The 12,160-nt window shown below is 42.2% G+C and overlaps 1 protein-coding gene across 1 annotated transcript in view; it reads left to right on the forward strand.

Moving 5' to 3' along the window:
- Nucleotides 1-12,160, forward strand: part of LOC115175547 (gamma-aminobutyric acid type B receptor subunit 2-like) — a 366,527-nt gene that overhangs the window by 23,993 nt on the left and 330,374 nt on the right. The window lies entirely within an intron of this gene.

Raw genomic sequence — 12,160 nt, forward strand, 5'->3', positions numbered from 1 at the left:
GTCCTCTGTTTTATGCCATCTTCACACCGTCAGTCATGTAATGGTGTTATGAATCTATGGTTGAGTCCAAAATGGCTGTCTAATTCCTATATATTTCACTACTTCTGACCAGGGCCCATATGTAAACCCAAAGTAGTGCACTATGAAGGGAATAGGGTGCCATTTGGGATGAATCCTATGTTGGTTAACACATTTCTGTGGGCTGCTTTCAGGGTGATGGGTACTGTGACCCGCGGGGGTCAGGAGCATGACTTCCTCTGTGATAGATGGCAAATGTAAATGTCAGATATGTCTGGCAAGGAAAGGTCTGGCTGCCTGTGATTGTGCACTAAATGAGCTGTGACAGAGCAGAGAGGAACAGAGGGAAAAGGCCCTGGCTACCAGGTTACACACACATGGACGGACGGACGGACCGATGGAGAAGGAAGAGTAATGTAGAAGAGATGATAAACCTCACATACAGTAACAGCAAAGATATTTATAACTAACCCAATATATTTCATCTGTCTCGTTTACAGTGGGAGCAAATGAATTATAGTGGTCAGAACAAGCAAGGAGGTGGGCAAACCAAGCACGAGCTAGCGAGCTGCTATTGGCACCTTGTAGCATGTATTTGCATATTTCCGTTGGGGAACGCCTCCTCTGTGAAGTGCAGCAAAGACCCTCCTTCTAAACAATGCCATTTTTTACAACTTTGGAAAAGCGTCAAGTCTATAAAACTTAGTGCACTGTGTTTGTAACAGATTGTAGTTTTGGGAACAGAAACATTTATTGAGATCAGATGTTTCATCGATGACAAACTATTAGAATGTCGGCCTAGTTTCACCTAGTTCCATCCTCTCCCACTACCTGCGACTGGACTTCATCTCACTATCATATTTGGTGGTGAGAAAACTTTCTAAACGGATGCTTCAGCTTTATAGCCCCCTATGATGTGTCTTGGTTACCCCTTCTGTCTGTGGTAACAGTAAGAATCTAAAAGCATCAGAGTGTCAGTATTTTAGGTACAGAGTGTATTCTCTAAACTGGACACACTGACTGATGACCTATCTATATTGCCTATAGATAGGTTGTCTGGGCAGTATAGTACATCACAGAGTATTGAGTAATTACCAGTAATGGTGTAAAATCTCAGGCTGCATTTTGCTATTGTGTTTTTGTTTTCTACCTAAATGCCCGGGGATCTGACTGGTGAGTTCTCAGAGTATTTCGACCACAATGGTCTCTGCTTCAAACAGCTACAGTACACCGTTTGTAGCCTATCGGTTGAATATTCACCGTGTGACTGAATGTTTCCACACTGGAGTTCAGACAATTCCACCAGATAGACAGAGAGACATCACACAATAAAGAAACAGCCAAAGATATAGATGTAGACACACTGTCGCGACTCTCAAACTAGGCTAGAATAGTTACATCACAGCTCTCCTACAGGACTAAACCGCAGCAGCGAGATGTCTTGTCGAATGCTGCAACTCCCGCACAAAAAGGGACCAGGGAGGGATAATGTTAGCACCTATTTAATTCATTTATTCAGGAGAGTAATTGAAATATTAACACAGTCGCCAGACACAGAGAGCTGCACAGAGCGTCCCAGCCAGAGTCTGTTCTCCTGCGCCACCCGACACAGAGGCAGAATATTTTATTTACACACTCCTCTCCACGCTCATACCCCCCCCTCGTCCTGAATGCCTCCCTCCTTCCCTGCCTTTCTCTATCTCTGAAGGTTAACACATTCATTCACCATTTACACACTTGAAGGGATCATTCTAACCCTCGTCAGAGCAGAGGGATGACAATGATTCACATCTATAGATACACAAAGGATTGGTTTGTGATCACCTTGTTTGTTCTGCGTTTCCCACACGCAGCACCAGTTTACTGTAGAATGCGACCTGCTGTAGTACATGTTAAATACTCAGTCAGCCCTCTAGAGAAAGGAGAGAGGAGGGGGCGTCAGGTTTAAGTTAGTGTTGTATGTTTATCGACTACTAACCAACCTTCTACTGCAGTGGGCTAAATCAGGGTCACACAGAGTGTTTCTTGGTAGTCTTAAACAAATCTACTTTAAAACAAAGGTATACACCTCACACACATGGTTATGGGCTTAAAAAAAGAAGACACATGTACCATGTCAGATATAGTTGAAAGATAGAGGAGAAATGTATTCAGTTTTGAGTGTGCATCCCAGTATTACACTTTATATACATCACAGAAGACTGAAATATAACAAAACAGTTTGACATTGAAACACCGGATTTTCAGCTTTCTTACATTTTTTTATGTTGATTAATTCAGAAATTATGAAAAGTACTATTAACATTCCACCTATGTGGCCACTAGTCATTTGACTGCAGGAAAGTACTGCTGGAGTGAGAGTTTCACTGAAAGGAGATGTGAATACTGTTCTGCAGCACACAGTACAGTCACTGACAAATGCTTCCTGCATCTGCACACGGCTGTCACTGTCACTGTTCTCTGTTCCAAAATTCCATGCAGGCTTGATGTGAAACAGCAGATGCAGGTGCACAGGACGGGACACAGAGATTGAGGAAGGGAGGTGTGTGTGTATGTATGTATGTATGTATGTATGTATGTATGTATGTATGTATGTATGTATGTATGTATGTATGTATGTATGTATGTATGTATGTATGTATGTATGTATGTGGGGAGGACATGGCAACGGTGGCAGAGTTGGTGTGATTGGTTGGGGCGTTTTTGCACGGAATAGGTTTCGGGAGATGTGCTCCTACTGTCATGTCTTGGTTGGCACGGCAGCAGCAGCGACAGAGGCGGCGAGGAAACCACCACCCAGGGGAGGGAGTGATGGGTCCCGCAGCCTCTGCCCCCCCCCCCTCCCCCCTCCCCACCCCTGGCTTTATCAAAGGGAAGAAATTAAATGCATGGAGATGGAACTGCCTCGAGCGATCACAATCGCAGCACTGCCTGGGCTTGGGCCTGTGTCTCTGTATGTGGGTGGGAACAGAATGGTAGGAGGGAGAGAGGGAAGGAGGGATAAATGGGGGTGTATAGGTAACCTTCTGCCCTCAGGCTGCATTTCAAATGGCTCCATATTCCTTTAGTAGTGCAATACTTTATAGGGAATATAGTGTTGTGTGGGAAACAGCCCTGGTCAGCCATGCGCTCTCTCTCTTTCTCCCACTACCTGCTAGCAGCTTGTGTTGTGTACTAGTGTTGTGATGAATAGGGGTGGGGCTAGTGTAACTTCAGGGAAATATCCTGTCATGCATCATCATTACGAGACCAAGGGCACTCTTGTTTTGCCAGGGACCCTGCTGCCGACACGTCTCCTGATTATTGTGTAACAGATTGATTAACCCCTAGAGTGGAAGCACCCTTTTAATCATATGTCACTTGGCTCGGCTGCTGCTCTACTCTCATGGGCCGAGCGGCTCATTTGTAAATATTTCTTGCCACATGGAGCTGATCTGCTTGCGTATGCCGCTGTAAACTTGTTGTACCATGATTAATTCTGGTACCACCACCAAATCAATGTTTATTTTTTATAATGTGTGTTTTAATCACTCCAGAGCATAGTTACTGTCAAGAGGAATATGACAGCTTAAATATGATTTGGTATGCATTTGGTATTATGACAACATCGTAAATGTCATTTACCTGTAATTAATCACGTCAATGCTTTCACTTCTATTTTGTGGTACTGGGATTCGGGAGGAGGCCCTTTATATATTTGTCACACATGAAAGACAATGTCAGACCTCAAACAGCCAAAAGGTAACTATATCCATCGTGATGGAAATGTACCCCCCATTATGAATTTATCCTAAGACAGTGTGAATAGATTTGGATACTGTCTGGGCTTGAATAATTAATCATTTAAGTTATATTCACATTAATTCTGTCTAATTGCTTATATCACAGATCTAGCCTGGGAATCCAAACCGAATGCAGATCCGTTTCCCAATCTATTGCTTCATCTCACTGATTAAATTAAAACGGAACTGAATTCAGTTTGGATTCCCAGGCTACCAGGGATCCTCCCAAGAGACACAGAATGCCACAAAACATCTTCAGATGTTTTTTTTTGACGACGCATTCTAATCCGCTATCAGACCCCTAGGTATCTCAGCTGTTGTTGTTGTCAGAGTGTATACTGCGGGTCGGTGCCAGGAATGAAGAGAGAAGAAGAAGAAGGCGAGATGCTTGGATTTTAATCTGCTCTCTAACTTTCTCTGAATGGAGTGATAAACGGAGGGATAGTAGAGTCAGAGGAGGTGAGCTGGGAGTCTATCTAACCTGCTGATTTAGCTCTTGGCCAGTTTTGTTTTACAGAGAGAGCAAAATGGGGGGGTGACAGAGAGTAAGGAAGAGAGGGATGAGAAAGAGAGAGAAGAGGGAATGAGGATAAGAGAGGGGGAGATGAGAGAGAAAGAAAGAGAGCGAGAGAGAGAAGATGAGGGGCAGAGGAAAGGAGAGTGAAAAGAGATGCGGAGAGAGAGAACGAGAAAGAGAGAGGATTTGCCCTGACTTAACCTGTTTTACCCTAACTGAGAGTAGTCAAACTAGAACACATTGAAGTTAGAGGGGGCGGGGCTTCATTAATAATTGACAGCCCCACTGGCGAAAGGGGAGGTAAAAATGTCTCGCTTGTTTACGTCATGCTGTTATTTAAAAATCAGTCACAGGCACCAAATATGCTTGAATTCTACAGGGGTCAACTGTCACTTGGGTTATATTCCTATTTCTCATTTAAAGAAGCTTCAAAGACACTTGGGTCACAGTAATCTGGAATAATCTGGTTTCCGGGCTCGGATAAAAATCCCAATCTTCTTGCTTTCTGAGAATGGATGTGTTTTAATTGTTGGAAAGAAATACACCCAAAATAGATAATACAATAGTTATCTCTCTCAATGAAAACATGAGCTTGTTTTTGTTGTATCAAACCACACAATCCCGAAGGCAGTCAGAAAACCAACCCAATAAAGCCTTTCACCTCTTGATCAAACATTTGTCACTTTTTCAATCCTTTTTACATTCTTGTTGTTCAGCAGTGAGGCAAATCAAAGAACAAAGAACAATGAATCACTCACCCATTACTTTAAGACAACAACATGCCACCTAAGAAAAAACATAATGGGTTTGTTGGCCTTTTATTTTGGCATCCTGGAGCCCTAGAGCAATGGGTATTGTCTCCCTCAACTCATCCCTGCTTTCTTTCCCCATTTTCTTTCTGTTTCTCTCTCTCTCTGTCTCTTTCTTTCTCTCTGTCTCTCTCTTTCTCTCTCTTTCTCTCTCTCTCTCCCTCTTTCTCTCGCTCTCTCTCTCCCTCTTTCTCTCTCTGTCTCTCTGGCTTTAGTGGCATGGGAAACATATGTTAACATTGCCAAAGCCAGTGAAGGAAATAATAAACAAAAGTGAACAAACAATAAAAATGTGCTGTAAACATTACACGCACAGAAGTTCCAAAAGAATAAAGACATTTCAAATGTCATATTATGTCTATATACAGTGTTGTAACAATGTGCAAATAGTTAAAGTACAAAATGGAAAATAAATAAACATAAATATGGGTTGTATTTACAATGGTGTTTGTTCTTCACTGGTTGACCTTTTCTTGTGGCAACAGGTCACAAATCTTGCTGCTGTGATAGCACACTGTGGTATTTCCCCCAGAAGATATGGGAGTTTATCAACATTGGGTTTGTTTTCAAATTCTTTGTGGATCTGTGTAATCTGAGGGAAATATGTGTCTCTAATATGGTCATACATTTGGCAGGAGGTTAAGAAGTGCAGCTCAGTTTCCACCTCATTTTGTGGGCAGTGTGCACATAGCCTGTCTTCTCTTGAGAGCCAAGTCTGCCTTCTCATGATTTGCTTAGGTCTAATTGTGTTGCTGTCCTGGGGCTCTGTGGGGTCTGTTTGTGTTTGTGAACAGAGTCCCAGGACCAGCTTGCTTAGGGGACTCTTCTCCAGATTCACCTCTCTGTCGGTGATGGCTTTGTTATGGAAGGTTTGGGAATTGCTTCCTTTTAGGTGGTTGGAGAATGTAACGTCTCTTTTCTGGATTTTGATAATTAGAGGGTATCGGCCTAATTCTGCTCTGCATGTATTATTTGGTGTTTTACGTTGTACACAGAGGATATTTTTGCAGAATTCTGGATGTAGTCTCAATTTGATGTTTGTCCCATTTTGTGAATTCTTAGCTGGTGAGTGGACCCCAGACCTCACAACCGTAAAGGGCAATGGGTTCTATAATTCATTCTAGTATTTTTAGCCAGATCCTAATTGGTATGTTGAATTTTATGTTCCTTTTGATGGCATAGAATGCCCTTCTTGCCTTGTCTCTCAGATCGTTTACAGCTTTGTGGAAGTTACCTGTGGCGCTGATGTTTAGGCCGAGGTATGTATAGTTTATTGTGTGCTCTAGGGCAATGGTGTCTAGATGGAATTTGTATTTGTGGTCCAGGCAACTGGACCTTTTTTGAAACACCATTATTTTTGTCTTACCGAGATTTACTGTGTGCAGAGTGTGCAGGGTGAATATGTGGTATGTTGTACGGTAATTTGGTAAAAAGCCAATTTTACATTTGCTCAGTACATTGTTTTCACTGAGGAAATGTACGAGTCTGCTATTAATGAAAATGCAGAGGATTTTCCCAAGGTTGCTGTTGACGCATATCCCACGGTAGTTATTGGGGTCAAATTTGTCTCCGCTTTTGTGGATTGGGGTTATCAGCCCTTGTTTCCAAATATTGGGGAATATGCCAGAGCTAAGGATCATGTTAAAGAGTTTAAGTATAGCCAATTGGAATTTGTTGTCTGTATATTTGATCATTTCTTTGAGGATACCATCAACACCACAGGCCTTTTTGGGTTGGGGTTTGTATTTTGTTCTGTAGTTCATTCAATGTAATTGGAGAATCCAGTTGGTTCTGGTAGTCTTTAGGGAAAAGGAAAGGGGGATACATAGTCAGTTGTCCAACTGAATGTATTCAACTGAAATGTATCTTCCGCATTTAACCCAACCCCTCTGAATCAGAGAGGTGAGGGGGGCTGCCTTAATCAACATCCACGTCTTTGGTGCCCAGGGAACAGTGGGTTAACTGCCTTGCTCAGGGGCAGAACAACAGATTTTACCTTGTCATCTCGGGGATTCGATCCAGCAACCTTCCGGTTACTGGCCCAACGCTCTAACCACTAGGCTTTAATAGGTGATTCTAAGATTTGTATTTGAACATGTACATGTTTTTGCTGTTTGTTCTTTGTTATAGGGCCAAACAGATTGGAGAAGTGGTTTATCCATACATCTCCATTTTGGATAGATAACACTTCGTGTTGTTGTTTGTTTAGTGTTTTCCAATTTTCCCAGAAGTTTAGAGTCTCTGGATTCTTCAATTACATTGAGCTGATTCTGATGTGTTGTTCCTTCTTTTTCTGTTGTGTATTTCTGTATTGTTTGAGTGATTCACCGTAGTGAAGGTGTAGACTCAGGTTTTCTGGGTCTCTGTGTTTTTGGTTGGATAGGTTTCTCAAATTGTTGTAAAAAAACTTCAGGGGGAGAATCAGCTTTAATATTGAGGATAGATTGTTGCTTCCATCAATGTAATTGTCTGCATCATTTCCAATCCCCCATATATTTTTTGGTAAATATATATATATGGATATACATACATACATACATACATACATACATACATACATACATACATACATACATACATACATACATACATACATACATACATACATACATACATACATACATACATACATACATACATACATATATGAATACAGTTGAAGTCGGAAGTTTACATACACTTAAGTTGGAGTCATTAAAACTAGTTTTTCAAGCACTCCACAAATTTCTTGTTAACAAACTATAGTTTTGGCAAGTCGGTTAGGACATCTACTTTGTGCATGACACAAGTCATTTTTCTATCAATTGTTTATAGACAGATTATTTCACTTATAATTCACTGTATCACAATTCCAGTGGGTCAGAAGTTTACATACACTAAGTTGACTGTGGCTTTGAACAGCTTGGAAAATTCCAGAAAATGATGTCATGGCTTTCGAAGCTTTTGATAGGCTAATTGACATAATTTGGGTTAATTGGAGGTGTACCTGTGTATGTATTTCAAGGCCTACCTTCAAACTCAGCCAAGACATTAGAAAAGAAATGTAGACCTCCACAAGTCTGGTTCAACCTTTGGAGCAATTTCCAAACGCCTGAAGGTACCAAGTTCATCTGTACAAACAATAGTACGCAAATATAAACACCATGGGACCACGCAACCATCATACCACGCAACCATCATACCGCTCAGGAAGGAGACGTGTTCTGTCTCCTAGAGATGAACGTACTTTGGTGCGAAAAGTGCAAATCAATCCCAGAACAACAGCAAAGGACCTTGTGAAGATGCTGGAGGAAACTGGTACAAAAGTATCTATATCCACAGTAAAACGAGTCCTATATCGACATAACCTGAAAGGCCGCTCAGGAAGGAAGGAGCCACTGCTCCAAAACCGCCATAAAAAAGCCAGACTACCGTTTGCAACTGCACATGGGGACAAAGATCGTACTTTTTGGAGAAATGTCCTCTGGTCTTAAGAAACAACAATAGAACTCTTTGGCCACAATGACCATCATTATGTTTGGAGGAAAAAGGGGGAGGCTTGCAAGCCGAAGAACACCATCCCAACCGTGAAGCACGGGGGTGGCAGCGTCATGTTGTGGGGGTGAATTGCTGCAGGAGGGACTGGTGCACTTCACAAAATAGATGTCATCACGAGGAAAGGAAAATGATGTGGATATATTGAAGCAAAATCTCAAGACATCAGTCAGGAAGTTGACGCTTGGTCGCAAATGGGTCTTCCAAATGGACAATGACCCCAAGCATACTTCCAAAGTTGTGGCAAAATGGCTTAAGGACAACAAAGTCAAGGTATTGGAGTGGCCATCACAAAGCCCTGACCTGAATCCTGTAGAACATTTGTGGGCAGAACTGAAAAAGCATGTGCGAGCCAGGAGGCCTACAAACCTGACTCAGTTACACCAGCTCTGTCAGGAGGAATGGGCCAAAATTCACCCAACTTATTGTGGGAAGCTTGTGGAAGGCTACCTGAAACGTTTGACCCAAGTTAACCAATTTGAAGGCAATGCTACCAAATACGAATTGAGTGTATGTAAACTTCTGACCCACTGGGAATGTGATGAAAGAAATAAAATCTGAAATAAATCATTCTCTCTACTATTATTATGACATTTCACATTCTTAAAATAAAGTGGTGATCCTAACTGACCTAAGACAGAGAATTTTACTAGGATTAAATGTCAGGAGTTGTGAAAAACTGAGTTTAAATGTATTTGGCTAAGGTGTATGTAAACTTCGGTCTTCAACTGTGCATATACACACACATATATATATATATATTTTTTGAGCAGTGTATATATATACTGCTCAAAAAATAAAGGGAACACTTAAACAACACATCCTAGATCTGAATGAAATAAATAATCTTATCAAATACTTTTTTCTTTACATAGTTGAATGTGCTGACAACAAAATCACACAAAAATAATCAATGGAAATCCAATTTATCAACCCATGGAGGTCTGGATTTGGAGTCACACTCAAAATTAAAGTGGAAAACCACACTACAGGCTGATCCAACTTTGATGTAATGTCCTTAAAACAAGTCAAAATGAGGCTCAGTAGTGTGTGTGGCCTCCACGTGCCTGTATGACCTCCCTACAACGCCTGGGCATGCTCCTGATGAGGTGGCGGATGGTCTCCTGAGGGATCTCCTCCCAGACCTGGACTAAAGCATCCGCCAACTCCTGGACAGTCTGTGGTGCAACGTGGCGTTGGTGGATGGATTGAGACATGATGTCCCAGATGTGCTCAATTGGATTCAGGTCTGGGGAACGGGCGGGCCAGTCCATAGCATCAATGCCTTCCTCTTGCAGGAACTGCTGACACACTCCAGCCACATGAGGTCTAGCATTGTCTTGCATTAGGAGGAACCTAGGGCCAACCGCACCAGCATATGGTCTCACAAGGGGTCTGAGGATCTGATCTAGGTACCTAATGGCAGTCAGGCTACCTCTGGCGAGCACATGGAGGGCTGTGCGGCCCCCCCAAAGAATTGCCACCCCACAACATGACTGACCCACCGCCAAACCGGTCATGCTGGAGGATGTTGCAGGCAGCAGAACGTTCTCCACGGCGTCTCCAGACTCTGTCACATCTGTCACATGTGCTCAGTGTGAACCTGCTTTCATCTGTGAAGAGCACAGGGCGCCAGTGGCGAATTTGCCAATCTTGGTGTTCTCTGGCAAATGCCAAACGTCCTGCACGGTGTTGGGCTGTAAGCACAACCCCCACCTGTGGACGTCGGGCCCTCATACCACCCTCATGGAGTCTGTTTCTGACCGTTTGAGCAGACACATGCACATTTGTGGCCTGCTGGAGGTCATTTTGCAGGGCTCTGGCAGTGCTTCTCCTGCTCCTCCTTGCACAAAGGCGGAGGTTGCGGTCCTGCTGCTGGGTTGTTGCCCTCCTACGGCCTCCTCCACGTCTCCTGATGTACTGGCCTGTCTCCTGGTAGCGCCTCCATGCTCTGGACACTACGCTGACAGACACAGCAAACCTTCTTGCCACAGCTCGCATTGATCTGCCATCCTGGATGAGCTGCACTACCTGAGCCACTTGTGTGGGTTGTAGACTCCGTCTCATGCTACCACTAGAGTGAAAGCACCGCCAGCATTCAAAAGTGACCAAAACATCAGCCAGGAAGCATAGGAACTGAGAAGTGGTCTGTGGTCACCACCTGCAGAACCACTCCTTTATTGGGGGTGTCTTGCTAATTGCCTATAATTTCCACCTTTTGTCTATTCCATTTGCACAACAGCATGTGAAATTTATTGTCTATCAGTGTTGCTTCCTAAGTGGACAGTTTGATTTCACAGAAGTGTGACTGACTTGGAGTTACATTGTGTTGTTTAAGTGTTCCCTTTATTCTTTTGAGCAGTGTATATTTACATACTGTACACATACATATATATATATACATACATTACACGCTATTTTTTAGAATATACGTTTATTATTCCCCGCAAACCCTACCACACCTCCCCCAATTGGAGTAAACTAATAAACAATAACACTTAGGCTTCTACCTTCAGTTTATACATACTATACACATGTTACAGACACAATCCATTTTACAATAGTTATATTTTGTTTGTTTTTAGTCCTTCCTCTATTTCTGATGTCCCATCCAGTTTGATTTCTATTTGTAACTGTGCTATTTCACCAAATTTCTGAACCTATATATATTTTACAGACCCCGTATGTTTTACATTGGTTATCTTGTTGTTATTAGCCCCACCTTTCAGCTCCATTCAACCCCTCCCATCTATCGCTTAACACCCTCCATTTTGGATTTCTATTTGCCATATATTTTTCAACTGTGCTGTGATGCTTCACAAAAGTACTGAACCTTTCTATTCTCATAGCTTCTACAGATTGTGAATGAAAGATAAACATTTTTGCTAAAATAATTATTATATTATTGATCGATTGACTATGACTTTTCAAATCACCCAGTACTGCCATCTGCAGTGTTAGTTCTTGGTAAATGTTGCAATTCTTCAGCCATTCCTGGACCTGTGACAAAAAACGAGCCACATATGGACAATACCAAAATAAATGATCTAATGACTCTGCCTCCTCACAGCAGAATCTGCAGAGCTGGGATTTGCATTCTTCATCAAACCATTTGTCATTGTTAATTTTCTTCGTTTTTCTGTTTGACATTTTTAAATTTGATAGGGAAGCTGAGAGTTCAAATATACTGTTTAGATTTTCTACTGCCAAGTTTACACCTTCACTGATACAGTGGAACGTTTTGTCCAGGAAGTTGTCTAAAAAGGATTGAATTTGTTGTTGCCTAATTGTTTTTGGTAGGTTTCCACACTACATTCCTTCCATCTATAGCATTTCTTAATATTATTCAGTTCCTTTGGCTTTGAATCCTTATGATTGAGTATTGTTCTGTTCAAGTAGACAGTGATTTTGCTGTAATCTGATAGGGGTGTCAGTGGGTTGACTGTGAACGCTCTAAGAGACTCTGGGTTGAGGTCAGTGATAAAGTAGTCTACAGTACT

This window comes from Salmo trutta, chromosome 36, assembly GCF_901001165.1.
Source record: "Salmo trutta chromosome 36, fSalTru1.1, whole genome shotgun sequence".
Taxonomy (NCBI): Eukaryota; Metazoa; Chordata; class Actinopteri; order Salmoniformes; family Salmonidae; genus Salmo; species Salmo trutta.